At 42.0% G+C, this 19,556-nt stretch overlaps 1 protein-coding gene across 1 annotated transcript in view; it reads left to right on the forward strand.

The window, feature by feature from the left end:
* The window catches only part of ATIC (5-aminoimidazole-4-carboxamide ribonucleotide formyltransferase/IMP cyclohydrolase), a 1,003,526-nt gene that overhangs the window by 171,350 nt on the left and 812,620 nt on the right, over nucleotides 1-19,556 (forward strand). The gene's annotated exons all lie outside the window — the stretch shown is intronic.

The following is a 19,556-nucleotide window of genomic DNA, read 5'->3' on the forward strand; positions in this document are numbered from 1 at the left end:
TAAGAATAGCATTGATTCTCACCATGACTGTGTGTAATCTGTCAAGCAGTTCTCTTTCATACTTGGCATTTCTGACATCAGTTGCAGCTATGCTGCTGCAAATTATGTAGTCCAGTCTCAGTAATAAATGGTAGCTTTTCATGAGGCCAGTACAGGAGATGGATGCAGCTTGACATACATAGGCTGAACCTTGCTATTTGTGTTGTCTTTTTCATTCAGCATTTTGTGTTCAGAGACTTGCATTTTAACTACCTGACATCAGAACATTTGTAGCAAGCCCTAGCCTTACACATAGGTAACAATAACCCTGCAAGATATGGGAAGTAGTCAGTATGGTGTTAATTCAGTTCTTTACTTTGTTGAAACAGAAAAAACATAATTTGTTAATGCACATTTTGTCCCACTGACCACCAGGTCTTCCATTTGTTATCCGGACCCATTTATATCCCTCTGCTGAGTGAAAGGTCTCTTATTCAGGCAACATCAGCAGTGTTTTTTTGCCCTTGCCTGCAACCTTATATTGTCATTCCATATCACTGTTGCAGTATTCATTACATTTGGGATTCCCTGCCTAAGGCAGCCCGATGTCCGGCCAGTATACCAAAGCCTTGGGTTGCTTTTGAGGTATGTTGTACATCACACGTGTGCTCTTCACGTATAGTCAGACATAAAGGTGACGTCTAGATGTACCATCCTCAGAACTTCTTTGCTGCCAGTCTGTATGCCATCTCTTGTCTGTCTGAATGCCTACATTCTGTTGCTGGTTTCCAAGCCATTGCAGATAAGTGCCCCATTGAGGTTTCTTTTTTACATTTGTGGGGGGGGGGGGGGGTTGCTGCTTGTGTGGTTTCATCTCATCCAAAAAGGGTAAATGCCAGTGTGGGAGACAGATTCCCCATAAAGACTGCCATGAGCAGTTTCTGTTTTGCCTTGGCACCTTGCATGACCATATGTCCTGTTCTGTGTGGTTTTAGTACCAAAAATGTTGCATAGTAGACTTTCTCAAAGATACAGCACCAAAAAAGATTCAGCAACAAACTTTTTGAGAGAGATACTGTGCAGGAAATGTTCTGCCCCGAGGGACAGCCATCAGTGAAGAAGGCTAAGAAGCCTATGCCAGAATCTCCCACTGTCAGGCCTCTGCTGGGCATTTGTGAGTGCCTGGAGGTTCACCCAGGTTTGTTAAGATTCCAGTGATGTGGCCGGGTTGGAGGCCAGCGGGGATCTGGCTTTCCAGATGTCCATTTTGGATGTTCAGGGGGGAACCACTGTTGATCATTTCCAAGGGACCTTAGGGGTGTACCTCTGTAGTCAGAAGTTCCTTCTACTACTACTATTGAATGCCATGTTGGATCAGAGCCTTCAGAGTTTTGTAAGGCAGACATCCCATTAAAGAAAAAACAATTAAACCAGTTTCTCCTGCCCCTAAGGATCCACACAGTGAGTGTCAGGCCTTCACTCAGGGTTTGTTTAATGCTTTGATGGCATTGAAACTTCTTCAGGGTTTTTCTGTTCCAGCTACCCCTTGGTCCACTACTCCACTTAAGACCCAGGGAACATTATTCCTCTGAGGAGTTGTATTCTGATAAGGAATCCCTTGCTTACTTTTCTCAAATTCCTTCTCCTTTGGACTATGGGTTAGTGGAAGAGGAATCTAATAGTCCTGCTGCTTCCTTTGAAGAGATTTCTTTTTGGGCAAACCTCCATGATGTTTTTTTAAATGGGATTGTGCTTTGGTCTTGGAAATCCATAAGAGGTAGTATGAGTTACTGCAAATGGACTCCCCTAACCCTTCTGTTCTTACTCCTGTTTTGGCTGCTTTGTTTGATGTGTTTTCCAGTGCCTGTAAAGCTCCTGATTCTCAGCCCCTTGCTACCAAGAAACCTGATGAGGCTTTATAGGGTGCCTGAGGACTGTAACTTTTTGTATTAGTCTACTGCTGCTCACCCCCCACTGGTGTCTGTGGCTTCTGACAAGCCCTCTCAATTGCTTCCTTCATCCTAGTTACTTCCTTCTGATAAAGATTGCAGAAACATGGAAAGACTAGGTAAGATTACACATACCTTGGCCAGGTATGTTTGGCTGTCCTGTCTCAGGCTTGTCAGGTCATTTCTGATCTTCCAGACTGAGGGTAAAACTTCTGCATTTTCCCTGTTAGGACTTTCTCATTAGATGGCTCACAATTCCATCAAGTGCAATTATGATGCAGCAGATGCTGGTTTAGGGCTGCTGCATTTGGCTCAATGATGAGGAGGTGTCCTTGGCTTCAGCTTCAACCATTGCCTGATATCAAGGCTGAGTTGATGGATGCCCCTCTTGATATTCCACTTGTTTGGGGAAGCTGCTATTGATTTGTTTAAGTCCGATGTTCATCGTGCATACAGCTGCAGTCATTACAGATGGGGTTATCCTGCCGTCAGGCGGGTCCTCGGTCGGCCGAATTCCAAAGTCTAGGTCCGGCGTTGGTTGTCGTCGCTTCTTCCCTGACGTCAGTGCGGCAGGGGTATAAAAGAGGCAGCCGACTCCATTTTCTTCAGTCTTTCTTGCCGCGCGGTGCCCGAAGCAGAAGCAGTTCGCAAGTGCCAGTCGGCCAGCTCCTGAGATTTACGAAAGTATTTCAGCCGAAGTCTTCTTGAAAGCTAAGTACCCCTTTGGGGAAACTTTTCTTGCCTCAGACTGACTTCAGACAAAGTTAATAATTGCATTTCATGTGGGAAGCAAATACCGCATAAGGATTTCCACTCTTTCTGTATACCTTGCTTAGGCCCAGACCACGACGTCTCGGCCTGCCGTTTTTGTGCTAGATTCAACAAGCGCACTATTAAGCGTCGGGCGGAGTTCGCCCTTCACTTTTTTGGCAAAAAATTTAATTATATTATGTCGTCGGATACTCCGACTCAAGTTTTGAGCAAAAAACGCAAAGATAAGGACCGACATACGAGGTCCGCACCATCTACTGAAACCACGCTAAGGCAGACTACCGGTTCTCCGGTACTCAGCGAGGCGCCTACGCAGCCCCTGAGTACCGATGGCACTACATTACCGGTGTCTTCAGTACCCTAGGTCGCAGGCTCCTCAGCCCCCATTCCTACTACAGATACCGACGCCACTCCTGGCGGGGAAACTCAGAATTTAGACAGGCCTGCCATTTCTCAAGGGGTCTTCAGGCCTTCCTCCTTCTCTATTAAAGCCTTCACTAAATCTAAAGCAGCCATGAAAACCAAAAAACAGGTTCCTCAGACCCCCTCTCAAGGCACCATGCCTAAAAAGCAGATGCTTAAAATGGCTGAGGATTTGATTACTCTTATCAGGGGTTCTCAACCCCCCCTCTGACAAAAGGCCCAGATTAGAGGAAGACTACCCTTCCTCAGATCAAGCTTCTATTACCTCAGAACTATTATGCCTATTCTCCATTCGAAGATTCTAATGCAGAGGAGTCTATTCCCTCGGTCTCCCCCCCTGAGGACTTCTCTTTTGGGGAAACCCTGCATACATTGAGGGAACACTTTCAGTGGGAAGGCCAAGATTACTCAGATTCCAAGAAAAGGCTCAGGGAATTTCTTCTACTCCCCCAGCATAGGCCCCTGGGCTATCCCTCCTGTTTTAGATATATTAGATGATGTGTATACAGAAGCCAGCCTTAATCCAGATTCTTTGCCTCCAGCTCCTGTTAAACCAGACGGGTATTACCGGGTTCCTGATTCTCACCAGTTCCTATATAAAAGCCATACTGCTGACCTAGAAACAATTTCACAGGGTCCCAAGGGAATTAAGGCCTCTACTGCTAAAAACCCATTACCTTCAGAGAGAGATTCCAGAGCTTTAGAAAGGTAGGGGAAAAAGGTGTACACCTCGGCCACTTTAACCATGAGGGCATTAAACTGTCAGTTCCATATGTTAAAGTATCAACAGTTTTTGATATCTCAGCTGAAAAGCAAGATGACACAACCAGAACAACCAGATTTAAGAGTTGCAGGATTTGTTGCGTGGTGCAGAGCAAGTGGGTAAACATACCTTGCAGTGTGGTTTTGATGCTTTAGAGGCCTCATGTAGAGCTGCTGTTATGGGGTCTGTTATACATAGGCATGCTTGGCTCAAAGAGCAAACCTTACCAGATCATGTGAAAGCTAAATTATTAGATGCACCTCTTCAAAAAGATGTATTGTTTGGTGTTAAAGCTGAGGAGGTACTAAAGAAAATGGAGGAAAAAATCGAAATCAATGCAAACAGTGAAAGATTTCCTGCAGGTACAACCTCCACGTTTCAGCAGAAACTGGCCTTCAAAAAATTGGTCCTTTCCAGCCACGGACAGACCTCAAAGGGGCAGATACAGACGCCCAAGGGGTAGAGGGCAACCTCAAGGATCTTTCAGAGCCAGACAGTGGCAAGCACCAACCCCAAGAGGTGGAGAAGATAGATCACAGTCTTTTAGAAAACAGACACAATGACTTCCCCCTACACCTGCCAAGCAAAGCTTTAATGGCAGCACCTTTGGGCGGAAAACTGACATTCTCAAAAAATTGGCATATTGTTACAAAAGACAAATGGATTCTGGACATTATAGACAGAGGCTACAGGTTCCACTTTCACACCCTTCCAAAAATGAGAGGCATGCCAAACCTACCACAAAATCAAAGGGCAGAGGCACAAAAACAAATTTCAGCTCTCATGGACATGAAAGCAATTCAAGAGGTACCTGCAAAAGAACAAGGTCAAGGGTTTTATTCCAGACTATTCCTGGTACCAAGGAAAGACAAAGATTGGAGACCTATCTTAGACTTATCCATCCTAAACACATATCTGCAGGTGCCAAAATTCAAGATGCTCGCATTACAGCAGCTTCTTCCCATGCTGGGCAAGGAGTCTTGGCTGGTAACATTGGACCTCAAGGAGGCATACCTGCATGTCCCTATCAGAGAAGATTGCAGAAGATACCTCAGATTTCTTGCAGGTTCAACCCATTACCAATTTTCTGCATTGCCCTTTGGCTTATCTACTGCGCCCAGAGTGTTTACTAAATGCCTGGCATCAGTAATCGCCTTCTGCAGACTACAAGGGATACAAATCTACCCATATCTGGACGACTGCATGATCCAAGCGGACAGCAAGGACATACTACTGCAGCACCTGGCGTTTGTAATAAAACTGTTGAACTTCCTGGGATACACAGTCAACAAAAAGAAATCAAAACTAATACCCTCTCAACAAATAATTTTCCTGGGTGCCAGCTTGACTACAACCACCCAGATGGCCTACCTCACGCCAGACAAACAAGGGCAACTGTCTCAGTACTTCAGAAAAATGGCAACTTTCACCAGGCTAACTGCAAGGAAAGTCCTGCAGGCTCTGGGATTCATGGCATCTTGCATCCTACTAATCCCATGTGCAAAGCTGCATATGAGGAAACTTCAATGGTACCTAAAAAACTTATGGTCTCAACACAGCCACAGCTTGGAAGCAATTATACCACTCATTCCATGCCTTCAAAAGGAATTTTTGTGGTGGGATCAAGCTTGCCAACGAAACATAGGTCTTCCTTTCTGTGTACCTCAAGCAACTCAAATCATCACAACAGACACCTCAGACTACGCCTGGGGAGCACACATGACAGATCAGTGCATTCAGGGAAAATGGACCCGAAAAGAGAAGCACCTTCACATCAACCAAAAGAAAATGCTAGCCGTGCAAAATGCTATTATGACCTTCACTGTGGTGTTGTCTGTCCTTATCAATAGCTGGCCTGGATGCAGTAGGTCTTTGATATGGTACATAAACAGGGGGGAACTCATTCATATACCCCCTGTGCAGGCAAGCCATGACCCTATGGAACACAGCACTGGAATTGCAAATTCAACTACAGGCACAATTCCTGCCAGGGAAGGAAAACACACTGGCAGACAACCTAAGCAGAAATGTGACAGATCCACACGAATGGAAGTTTCATCCTCAAGTTTTCACAAAGATAACTCCAGCATGGGGACAGCCAGACATAGATCTCTTTGCTACCCACAGAAATTGCCAGTTGAAAAAATTTTGTTCAAGGACCTATCATCCACAGGCCTGGAAAGTGGACGCACTTTCCTTCAATTTGGCAACATTGTGACAGTCTATGCCTTCCCGCCTCTTCTGCCCAAAGTTCTATTAAAAGCCAGAGCAGAGAGGCCAAAAATGATTCTCATTGCTCCAGACTGGCCAAGACAACACTGGTATCCGCTCCTGAAGAGCCTGACACTTTCCCCACCATGGATCCTACCTCTAGTCCCTCTTCTGTTGTCCCAGCACAACTACAAAATCCTTCACAGCCATCTCAAAACCCTAAATCTAGCTGCATGGAGAATTCCTCGATTTCCCAACAGATTCTTCTCTCCAAGGAGGTGCAGGATGTCATCTTGGAGGCCAGAAGACCTTCTACTAGAAAAGCCTACTCCGCCAAATGGAAACTATTTTGTGCCTGGAATCAAGAAAAGGGACAGAATCCTTGGGTAATAAATATACCTCAAATTTTACAGTACCTAGCTGAGATGTTAAACAATGGACTTTCCTTCTCCTCTATCAAGATCCACGCTTCAGCCATTTCTGCACAATACAATACAGATCCTCCTTTATTCTCTCATTCTCTTAAGGCAGTTCCTCAGAGGGGCAAAGAATATAAAACCTCCAAGGAAACCACCAGTCCCTGCTTGGGACCTCAACTTCGTATTGGAAAAGCTGACCCTTCCTCCCTTCGAGCCAGCTTCTTCAACAGAGCTACAATACTTGTCATGGAAAACAGCCTTTCTTCTGGCTATCACCTCAGCATGCAGGGTTTCGGAGCTACAGGCCCTCATGGCTGTGCAACCATTCATCATTTTCCATCAGGACAGAGTTTCCTTACGAACCAGCCCTTATGCCAAAGGTAGTATCCAGTGTAGCTTTGAATCAGATTATCCACTTACCTACCTTTTATCCTAATCCACAAAACAAAGGGGAAAGACTACTACATTCCTTGGACATTCACAGACAACTTTGTTACTATTTGGACAGGACAAAGCCATTCAGGAAATCTGAGCAACTCTGTGTCCTATGCTGCAGGTGCTCAAGGAAAGGCCATTTCCAAACAGACAATTTCAAAATGGATAGCCCACTGCATACGCTTTTGTTACTCATTTCATGGAAAAACTGTGCCTGCATGCATCAGATCCCACTCCACCAGAGCCACAGCTACCTCTGCAGCCTTCCTCAGGGGGGTCCCTACCAAGGACATTTGGAAGCAGCCACCTGGAGTTCAGTGCACACTTTCTCCAAGCACTATCACCTCCCACTATACTCAATCTAGAGCGGGCTTTGCCACAGCAATCCTGCAGGGCATCCTAGCCCCTCCTAGTTCCACTTAGTGCCTACCACCCTTACTTAGCTTTGGGATTCTACCCATCTGTAATGACTGCAGCTGTATGCACGATGAACATAGTACAGTTTTGTACCTACCATAAATGTAGATGTTCGAGTGCTCATACAGCTGCAGTCCAGGTTTCCCTCCCTCCATCCCCTCTTAGGGACAGGCCTTATGACTAACACCTTTTCATATAACCTTTTTGGGGTATTCTTTTATGGTGTATTTGCTTGCAACTACTGTTTTTGATTTATCAGCATTGCATCTTTGCATAACATTATGTTTGCCTTCCTTCTGGGGGCACCTGACATCTGGCGCAAGAAAAACTGAAGAAAATGGCGTCGGCTGCCTCTTTTATACCCCTGCCGCACTGACGTCAGGGAAGAAGTGACGACAACCGACGCCGGACCTAGACTTTGGAATTAGGCCGACCGAGGACCCGCCTGACGGCAGGATAACCCCATCTGTAATGACTGCAGCTGTATGAGCACTCTACCATCTACATTTATGGTAGGTACAAAACTGTACTTTCAGGATATTAAGTCCGTTCAGGATAAAAGGAAGGCTTTACGGGAACTCTAGACATGTTTTTCTTCTGTTCCTAAATTTCAGTGAAACTACCCTAATAGGCTACTCAGACTTCAGGGACTCAGAAGTCTTCCTTTCCAGGTAAACCAAGTACTGTCCATCAGTTTTTCTCTTTTTTTTTTCCCTTCTCTTCTGTCTCTCTGCCAGGGTTTTGACCATTATTCACCAGGGGTATGTCATGCTGTGGAAATCCTTCCCCCCTTTATGGGTATTCCTCGGGAACAACTCCCCTTTTTCCCCAGAGGTGCTTTGGGAACTCTTCACTTGGGGTACTATGTAACAGTTGCCTTTGCCCCAAAGGAGAAGGGGGTTTTACTCCAGGATGTTTCTAGTACCCAGGAAAGAGGGTACTTTGAGACCAATTCTAGACCTCTTGCATATTAATACTTTTTTTGAAGGTGCCCACTTTTCGAATGACCCTTCAGACTTTGTTCCCTCTTTTGTTTCCTGAAACTTGTAGGGTGTCTCCGGATCTCAAGGATATTTATCTTCATCTTCCGATCCATCCCCTTTTCAGGAAGTTTTTGCATTTCTCTGCTTTCATTTTCAGTTCTCTGCTTTGCCCTTTTGCCTGTCACCTTGCACCAAGGGTATTCACTAAATGCTTGCTCCTGTGATTGCTTTTTGCAGGCTTCAGGGGATCCAAGTATTTCCTTATCTGAACAACCTCCTGTTTTCAAGCATGTTCTCCAGAGATCCTGTTGCAAAATCTTCATTTTGCAGTTTCCCTTCAGAGTCTGGGGTTAACAATAAACTTTAAAAAGTCTCTTCTGATTCCTTTTCAGGATCATATTTTTCTTGAGTTGCAGAATTCAGACCATCTGTGCTGGCATCCCTGCCTCCTCCCACTGCCTTAACTCTCATTTCCTTCTTTCAAACTCTCTCCTTCCTCTGACCTTTCATACAGCCTGGGAGTGTGAGTGCTCTGGGATTCATAGCATCCCTATGCTCCCTCTGGCCAAACTCCACATGAACTTTAAGTGGTTCCTGAAGTCAATTTGACATGCACATCATATAGAACTTGTAGTTCTACCTTGTCTCCAGAAGGAATTTCATTGGTGGATCCAGTTTTTGTCCTTAAATCCAGGGGTCCCTTTTAATCTTCCTCTTCTCTCTCAGGAGCTGTTTACAGATGCTTCAGATGTGGGATGGGGAGCAGCTTTTGGCTCCCTAAAGTTGCAGGGAGTCTGGTCTCCTCTTCAACAGAAGGAGCACATTAGTGTCTGAGATGAGACCCATTCTGCTGCGTCTTCAGGCTTTTCATCCCCTGTTCTCCCCAGGTCCTCCTGAAGGTATTTACAGACAATACCACAGTGATGTGGTATGTAAACAAAGGGGTGGGGCAAGATCTTATCTTTGTCAGTTGGCACTCCACATATGGGGTCTTGCTGTCCAGTAACAAGTGACTTTTCAGGTAGTTTACATTCCCTCAGGTCAGAACATTGTGGCAAACACTGAGCAGGTCCTCATCTCAGTCCCATGACTAGATGCTCTTTTGTGCCAGAGTCCTAGGCGTAGAAGGTGGACCTCTTGAAGGGGATGTTTCTTTATGCTTTTTCCCTTCCCCTCATTCCAAAAGTCCTGTTCAAAATTCCAACAGAATGCTCCCAAAATCTTGTGGGTGACTCCCTTTTGGCAGAGACACCATTAGTGCCCTCTTCTGCATTTAGCCAAGGGCAATCATCGCAAGTTACCTCATAGGGGTGGACCTACTCACACAGATCAGAGGATCTTTAATCCATTCCCACCTGTCCGCTCTACAGCTGACACTGTGAGAGAGGATTTTGATTCCAGATAAGCACATCCTCAGAAAAAATGTGTCTAGATCCTGCAGGAGGCCAGGAAACTGAATATTTGGAAATCCTACTTAAGCAAATGGAATAGGTTTTCTGTTTGGTCTGTCGCTCGTAACCTGGATCCACTTCCTGTGAATGTTCCTTTGGTTCTTATTTGTATATATTGCTCAATGCTGGGTTGGCTTATTCTTCTGTTAAGGGTCAACTTATCAGTTATGTCTGCTTATCTGCTTTTATCTCCTCCTTCAACGTCTAGATTTGAAACTAAACAATTCCTTAAAGGCGTCCTTCATAACTAATTTCCCAATATGCCTGTTCCTCCTCCCTGGGATCTTAATTTTGCTATGGAAAAATTCACTGTGGCTCCTTTTTGAGCTCCTGCTTCAGCTTCTTGCAACATTGCTCTTGGAAGACTGTAATTTTTGTTGGCACTTACTTTTGCCAGATGGGTATCTGAGCTTCAAGCCCTTATGGCTTGTCCTTTTTTGATGTTCAGAAGGACGGGGTGTCCTTGCGTACTAATCCTTTTATGCCCAAGTTTGTGAACGATTTTGTCCCTTAATCAGTCTCTTCATTTTCCCACTTTTTCCCCTTCTCCACAATCTGCTGGTGAGAAGGTGCTGCACATGTTAGATGTGCAGGCAGCTCAGATTTTATTTGGGTAAGACTAAGACTATTAGGAAATCTGATCAGCTTTTCCTTTCATCCCAGGTCCTTGGGATTAGCTGTGTCCAAGCAGACTATTTCTATTTGGATTTCAAAAGCTATTTCTTTTTGTTCTTTTCATGGTTAGAGCCTTTTTTCTGTAACTGCTCATTCTACTAGAGCTGTGGCTTCTGGTGCTTTTTTTTAAGGGTTTGGTTACTAACTCTATTCTTGAGGCAGTTACTTAGACTTCTGTGCATACTTTACCAAGCATTGCAAATCTCCAGAGGTAGAGCTAGTTTTGCTAAGGCTGTCCTTCACAGCTTCCTAGCGAGCACTGCTGGTCCTTTTCCCAGTTTTCTTCCTGAGCTTTGGTTCTCTCCAATATGTAATGTATATGGAAGAACATACTACAGTTCTGTAAAATCTTACCATAATTGTAGATGTCCTTCCCTTCACTGTTTGCAGTATTCACTCCCTCCCTCGTTCATTTTTCATTTGGATGTACTGGATACCTCTTGGTTTTCCTTAGACTGCTGTTCCTACTGGGGCTTTCAGTTCTGAGGATGGTAGTCTGTCACATGTATGCCCAATGCTAAGTGAAGAGGATGCGTTTGACATACTGCATACCTTAAAGCAAACTAAGGCTTTGGTATACTGGCTGGATGTCTGGATGCCCTAGGCAGGGAATCCCAAATGTAATGAATGCTGCAACAGTGAATGGAGGGGCATCTACAGTTATAAGATTTTACATAACACTACTTCCTCTAGTATGAGCCCAAATCCCTTTGTTGTATGGGGAACAAAGTGACCTTCATCACCATAGGAGCCACAGTGCCCATCCTTATGGGAGAATGCTCACATTCACCTGTAGTGAGGGCTATAGTGTTTGCAACTTGGTGGACTTGAGCCATCCTTGTGACAGTGCACCTTATAGGGTATGTAATGTGGGAATGATCCAAGTCCACCTGTATGCCCCCACCCCAATCGTAAGAGCACTGAACTTCTCCGCAAGAGCTCCAGTTAATTGAATGTGGGTTACCAGGTCTGTACATGTTCTTATCTGGCCAAACACATTCCATTTGTTAACTTGCTATGTTGCAGTAGCTTCTTGTGAATAAATAGTTTAGAAATTGAGCTCTGAATATTCTTTGAGAAAATGCAGTGTGCCAGGGTGATAGAAATGTCAGCTGATCTAGCTTTATTAGCAGAAATAAACTGTTCTTGGTCTGTTTTGCAGTGCTTGGACGAAGGCTTTAGACAAAGCTTCAGGTATTCAGCTAACTTGCTGCATTAACAGTACTGTGCTCGAGATCTGATAAGAGTTCCGCCTTGAACATACTCTAGGATAAATGCTACAAGCATTTGGATGGCTTGGGCATTTTTCTTGGCTGCTTGGAACCCTTCCCTTCTATTATGCATCACATCTTGTGTTTTGCTGCGCTACAGAGCTGGAAAAATGGTCCCAGGCCAACTTGCTATGTATTCTGGCAATTTTCAATGGCAGAGCTGCTTGGTGTTGTGTGTGGTGCACATTCATTTTTTCCTTTCTACTTTCTGATTTTAGTCATGTAAACAAACAGTTTTCTCATTTCCTTGACTTTGCCAGGGTCATTACCTTTACTTTTTGCCAGTGTGAGCAGAGGCTCGACCATCTCGCAAAGTTCACACTTTTATTCATAGTGTTCCTGTTGGCGACCTGTTTTGCCTGCAAAAAGAATGGCACAATTTGATTTGTTTTGGGGAGGCCTATAATACTGTTTCCTGTATGTTGATTTTTAGTCCAGCATTTTTACTACCTGAAGTGTTTGCCACCCATTTGGAAAGAATATACTGAGCTATGTGGCTGTGTTGGACTCTGCCCCTGAAAAGGGATCTAAATTGTCTGCACGCCTTAAAGCAAAGCACTTTAAGTCTATTTTGTCTGAAAAGTGGTATTCTGCTGCTCCAGTGACTGGACCTGTAGAAGGAAAACATTTTGAGGCCTTCTGGGTAAAGACTTTTTTTTAGACCGTCTAGTCTCCATGCTTTGTGACCATCAAAACTTCCCCTGATGTGGTTGTCTGTTCATTCCCTTAGTGAGGTGCCCATCCAGAATCACTAAGAGCTATTCAGACAGCCAAGGGAATTATTTGAACTCTTGCCGGCATTCTGGTTAGGAGAGCATTTCTAGTGGGTCTGAAATCCACTCCTTGGTTGCAGGGGATATGAGGTCTGTGCCACTACAGAGGCCCACAGCGCCTTTTCCATGTTGGTACATGCTTCCACTAAAAAGTAGCTTGGTGAGCCTGACTGTGCCCCCCTCCCCCAAGCAAATGTCTACATTACAATTCCTACTATGAGACCAGTATCCAGTCTGTTGCCTGCTTTGTTTTGCACCCCTCTCCAGTAGCCAAAAAAATGGGCAGGGGCAGTCCTTCATTGTAATCTCCACTGTCTGGGCATTGGTCTGGGCTTTCTCTGTATGCCACAAGAGTAGGCTGACAATTCTGGTCCAAAGATTTTGAAGGGAGGCTTTCTCAGTCTTTAAGCCATCGAAGTTCTTGTTATATTGGCTGTGGAAGCATCTAGTCTGGGAGTTATTGCTAGTGTCACACCCTGTAGAATCCAGACCAGACTCCCAAGTCCCTTCACTCACCAGTTTTACCTAGTATGAGTTATCAGTGATAAGTTGTCTAAGGCTGTTAGTGTTTAGAGCAGTTTTGAACCACTCCCGGTCCCTTCTCATTTTGGGCCCTAGAGATGTTCTTCGTGTTTCACTGTTACAGTCCTCACATTTAGGTTATCTGCTTGCAGTAGCCCTCAGTCGGCCTGATTAACAAAGTCTTGGGTCCTGTATCGGTTGATTAACAAAGTCTTGGGTCCTGCATCGGTTGCTGTCTCTTCTGTGACGTCAGGTCATCAGGGGTATAAAACATGCAGCCGATGCCATTACATCGGTCTTTCTTGCCGTGCGGTGCCTGAAGCAGAGGCAGTTTGCAAGTGCCAGTCGGCACACTCCTGAAATTTTCATTTTCGAGTTTCAGAACCGAAGTCTTCAACTAAAAGCTAAGTACCCCGTTGGTGAAACTTTTTATTGCTCTAAACCAATGTCAGTAAAGGTAAATAATTGCATTTCTTGTGGAAAGCAAATAACCTCATAAAGATTTTAATTCGTACTGTATTCCTTGCCTAGGCCCTGACCATGACGTACCTTGCTGTCGGTTTTGTGCCTTATTTAAAACGAGAACTATCCGTCGTCGGTATATTTACGCTTCTAAATATTTTGGTGCTCTATTTAATTATCCCGATATGTCTTCGGTAAGCCATCCGACTACTGACATTCCGAAAAAACGCAAAGGTAAAGATGGAGACAGGCCGCCGAGGTCCAAAGCTGTCGATGCTTCTAAGCCAGTCGCCAGTCCGCCGGTACTCAGTGAGGCACTTTTGCAGCCCCTGTTGCATGCTACTTCAGATTTGCAGGCCTCTACTAAGACCTATTTGGCGTCCGGTATGCCATGACATGCTTCAACCGTGGAACCTGCGGATGTCTCTACCTTGGATGGGACCGGAGCCGCTGTGCAGGCACCGGCTTCTGAGGGTGTATTCAGGCCTCTACTGACTTTTGTATTAAACCAACGTCATCTTCTTCAAGGCCTAAAACTCGAGCCATGCCTAGAAAACTAATGCCCAGACTACATGGCCAGGCCTCTATGCCTAAAAAAAGCAAATGATGATAATGGTTGAAGACCTTATTACTTTATCAGGGGAAGCCAACCTTACCCCTCTAAGAGACCTTGAGTTTGCTTTTGATACTTCTTACCAGGATTTTGAAATTTCTGTTTACTCTGATGACCAGAATTTACCCTTATCTACCTATGAGGTTCTGATGCAGAGGACTCTATTCCCTCTGCATTCCCCCCCCCCCCCGAGGATTCCTCTTTTGGTGAAACCTTGCATACCCTCGGGGAGCATTTCTGTTGGGAAAGTCAGGAGTTCTCTGATTCAAAAAAGATGCTTGGGGATTCTTGCTCCTCCCCAGCACAGGCCTTTAGCCATACCTCTTGTACTAGACATTGTTGATGCCTTTTCAGAATCTAGCTTGGGCCCTGACTATTTACCCCTGCACCCAGAAAACCTGATAGATATTACAGGGTCCCTGACTCTCTCTCAAGTTCCTTTTCAAAAATCGTACTGCGGATCCTGAGACCATTTCACAGGGACGTAAGGGCATTAAAGCTACTACTGCCAAAAATCCTACCCCCTCTGATAGAGACTCCAGGGCGCTGGATAGATGGGGTTAGAAGGTATACACTTCTGCAGCTTTGGCCATTCGGGCCTTAAACTGCCAGTTTCATATGTTAAAGTATCAGCAGTGTATTATTGGATTGCTTAAACAGAAAATGATGTTGATTCCTGATTGTGCTGAAAATAAGGATTTACAGGATTTACTGCATTCAGCTGAACAAGTTGGAAAACATACTTTGCAAAGTGGTTTTGATTCACTAGATGCATCTTGCAGGGCTGCTGTAACTGGGTCTGTACTTGGAAGGTATGCTTGGCTTAAGGAGCAATCCTTGCCAGATCATGTTAAAGCAAAATTGCTGGATGCTCCCTTAAACCAGGACCGCCTGTTTGGCAACAAGGCAGGATAAGTTCTTAAAAAGATGGAGGAAAAAGCTAAATCTATGCAAACTGTTAAAAGATTTTTTTACAAGTACAACCTCCAAGGTTTAGTAGGCATTGGTCTTCCAAGAATTGGCCCTTTCCTGTCTCTTCTAGACCTTAGTCCAAACCTAGATCCAGCAGAGCACCCAGGCTTCAGTCCCAGGGTACGCATAGGACTAAGCAGTGGGGGGGGGGGGGGGGGCTTCACTTCCAAATCTGGGAGTAATAAAACTCCCCCCTATGGTAAACTGTCTCAATGATGAAATTAACAACAGGAAAATGAACCAACTATATTAACAACAACAAAACAAATGAGTGAGTCCCAGCTCTACTTTCAAAGTCTGGATAAATTTATTAATAAACTTCACTATATTTACAAGGTTAATTTTCAGTCTCTCTAGCGCCTCGGCCAACAGCCTTTTTAGAGTAAAAAGTTAACGGTCACTAAAAAAACACTTATATACACTTATAAAACATTTAATTACATTCAATTAAACTGTTGTTCAATTTAAACATGAAGAACTGAAAAATTTAAAGATATAGCCTTAAATAAGGCTTTGCCAATTACATTCCCTATTCAAACCATACGGAACCAAAGTACCATATTTCATGATTAGAACAGATTCCTTCTGTCTTAATACATTTTTCTGATAATCAACATTATTAAAATGAAGTGGTACATGTTCTAAAACTGTTGTTTTCATACAACTAATATCCCCACCATGACATAAATTAAAATGTTCTGCAATGGGACTGGTTAGTTTTTTATTCTTTACATCTCTAACATGTTCTTTTATTCTGTCTGCCAACATTCTCTTTGTTTCACCAATGTAATCTTTATTACATGTACAAAAAATAACATAAATTAATCCCTTACTTCTACATGTATATTTGGCCCTAACAGTAAAATTTTTTCCATTAATTTTTTCTACTTCAGTTACTATATATTTACACACTGAACAGCTACCACATGGAAAAGTTCCTAACTCTTTCATATTATTAACTACATAAATTTTAGATCGTTTAAAAATACTATGGACTAAAAAGTCCCTAATACTTTTAGCGTTTTTATATGAAACAATCAATTTAATATTTTTTAAGGAATCAACTTCATTCTTAATAACATTCCAATATTGTCTAATTAATTCATTCATAATATTAGAGAAATTTGTATATTTTGTCACAAAAAATATTTTTTCTTCATTTGCTGTATATTTATTATATCTGTATTTATTGTATTCTCCATCACTTATTTTTATATGAAAACTCTCTTTAAACACTTTTATAATACTATTTTTAACTGCAGTGACATCATAACCCCTATTAATAAATAACTTGGCCATTTTCAGAGACTCGTCAAAAGCTAAATTAACATCAGAATTAAGTCTTTTTATTCTAGTAAACTCTCCAAAAGGAATGCTTTTTAAAGTATGTATCGGATGACAGCTACTCCCACACATTTTCCAACTAATTTCATCAAATTTTCTATGTATACTAGTATGTATACACTGATTATTAACACCTTTAAGAGAAATATCCAGGAAATTAATTTCAGAACCTATCTGTACATCACCAAATTTTATACCATATTGGTTAATATTTAATTTATGTACAAATTGATCAGAAATTTCATAACCATCTTTACAAATAAAAATAAGGTCATCAATAAATCTATAATATTTTATAACATGTGTATTAAAAAAATGTAATTTATATAAAAATTCATTTTCAAACATCCCCATAAATAGATTAGCATAAGCTGGAGCGAATGCTGCTCCCATCGCTGTTCCGGTTAATTGCTTATATAATTTACCATTAAATTCAAAAACATTATTTTTTAAACAAAATTCTACCATTTCTAATACGTAGTGGGTTTTAGGACAATCACTCAAAAAGAACTTAATAGCTTCTAATCCCCAAAAATGGGAGATATTTGTATATAGACTCTCTACGTCAGCAGTAATAAAATACATTCCTTCCAACATATGTTTTTAATATTTTGGAGGAAGTCGTAGGAGTCTTTAATATAGGAAGGTAATGTCAAAACTTTATTAATTAATATTTCATGTAACAAAGTACACATGTTATATGTAAAACAGCCATGGGCTGACACAATTGGACGGCCGGGAGGGCTATATAAATTTTTGTGTACCTTCGGCAGACAAAAAAATCTTGCCATTTGTGTATTTTTGATAATTATTTTTTGGTCAACATCAAACTTTGTAAAATAATGTAACCTAATTCCTTTCTGTAATAAATTCATAAAGTCAATTTCTGCTTTCTTTATGTATGTTACATCGATCTCAAGATATACATCTTTGTTGCCAAGATGTTTCATACACATCTCATAATAATCACTAGCATTTAATATGACTAGTTTTCCCCCTTTATCTGAGGGCTTAAAAACTATGTTCTCATTCTTACTAAGTGCTCGTAATTTATTCCACTCTATTTTGGTCAAATTATAGTGATGTCTCTGTTTCAAAAAACATTCTAGTTCTTTTTCCACCATTAGGTTTAATACACATTCAAATTTCTGTATTAATGCATTTTTATACGGAGGTAAAAAAGAGCTATTAGATTTTAACTTACTTGTATTAAAAGTGCTATATGCATTAATTATATCCTCATTATCTGATGTACAAGAGTAAAAACTCTCGTCACTCTCTACATCACTATTAGATATTTCCACAGTAGAACTGTTAACATTAGTGGAAAAACTAGAGGTATGTCTACAAAAATATTCTCTAAGATTCATTTTACAAAATAGTTGAAATAGTTCCGTTTTTAATTCATATTTTTTTGGAAAGCAAGTAGGAACAAATTTCAGCCCCTTTTCCAAAATACCCATTTCAACACTATCCAACACATAATTGGACAAATTAATTACATAATTATTAACTACAGTTTCATTATTAAATTCAAGCCCATCTACCTCTTTTAAAATGTCCATCGCCCGAGTCTCTATGGCGTTCTGAGTTATTCCAGCCTCTTTTCCTGGTGTTCGTATATTGTCCATTGAAATTCGAGAATGTCTTCTGGAAACCTTCCGAATTCGCGGCTCCTGGCAGTTCAGGAAAGTTCTCTCTATCATCTTCTTCCCACGATGACGCGCCACTTTCACCAGACAGGAAGCCTTTGCTTTTATACGCTTCAGACACCGGATTTCCTCTCTGGAACGTAACAGCCTTCTTTCTAATTCTCTGGTTGTTAGTGAACACAACGCCCTCTTGTGTTCATAGTCTGTAATATCTCTAGTTAACTTGTGTTTTTTACGATCAATAAGATCTTTCTCATAGTTGGTTAATTTAGTATTTATACCCACCAGGAAATTTTCCAAAGTGGTATTAGAGGTTAAGCTCACTAGCTGATCACATACCTGTTTCATTTCATTTACAAGTTTATCTTTTTTGATGTTATCTCTCTCGGTTAAAATTGAAACCCATTCAACACTGCACCGATGTGCAGCCGCTATCCAGCGTTCATGAAACTTTTGATCTGTTTCATCATTAAGATCAAATGGTGTAGAAGGGTTCTTAACTGATCTTAAACCACGAGGTGTGATGTCTAGTTCCGCGTATCTTTCAAGACTACCAATATTGTAAAACACCGCTGTCTCTTTAAATATTAACTTCTCCAATTTTGTACATAAATCCTGTGCATCAGGATTATCAGGTATGGTAACCTTTTTGCCTACCGTAGCAAATGGATGAATGGCAGTCCTCATTCTTGAATTCTCCCACTTTTTCATAACACCCAGACCAGAACCTCCTGGACCTTCAGGGATTATTTTTGTCAAACCAGGTTCAACTTCATTATTTGTTAGAACATTGACACTACCAGAATTGTCACCATTGCGTTGAAACATATCCATACCAGACTCTCTAAATATACGCGGAAAGGAGCACATGGACTCACTAGTCATATTGAAATTAACAACAGGAAAATGAACCAACTATATTAACAACAACAAAACAAATGAGTGAGTCCCAGCTCTACTTTCAAAGTCTGGATAAATTTATTAATAAACTTCACTATATTTACAAGGTTAATTTTCAGTCTCTCTAGCGCCTCGGCCAACAGCCTTTTTAGAGTAAAAAGTTAACAGTCACTAAAAAAACACTTATATACACTTATAAAACATTTAATTACATTCAATTAAACTGTTCAATTAAAACATGAAGAACTGAAAAATTTAAAGATATAGCCTTAAATAAGGCTTTGCCAATTACATTCCCTATTCAAACCATACGGAACCAAAGTAAAACATACTTTGCAAAGTGGTTTTGATTCACTAGATGCATCTTGCAGGGCTGCTGTAACTGGGTCTGTACTTGGAAGGTATGCTTGGCTTAAGGAGCAATCCTTGCCAGATCATGTTAAAGCAAAATTGCTGGATGCTCCCTTAAACCAGGACCGCCTGTTTGGCAACAAGGCAGGATAAGTTCTTAAAAAGATGGAGGAAAAAGCTAAATCTATGCAAACTGTTAAAAGATTTTTTTACAAGTACA

Source organism: Protopterus annectens, chromosome 6.part1 (assembly GCF_019279795.1).
Source record: "Protopterus annectens isolate FY-2018-M chromosome 6.part1, PAN1.0, whole genome shotgun sequence".
Lineage (NCBI taxonomy): Eukaryota > Metazoa > Chordata > Ceratodontiformes > Protopteridae > Protopterus > Protopterus annectens.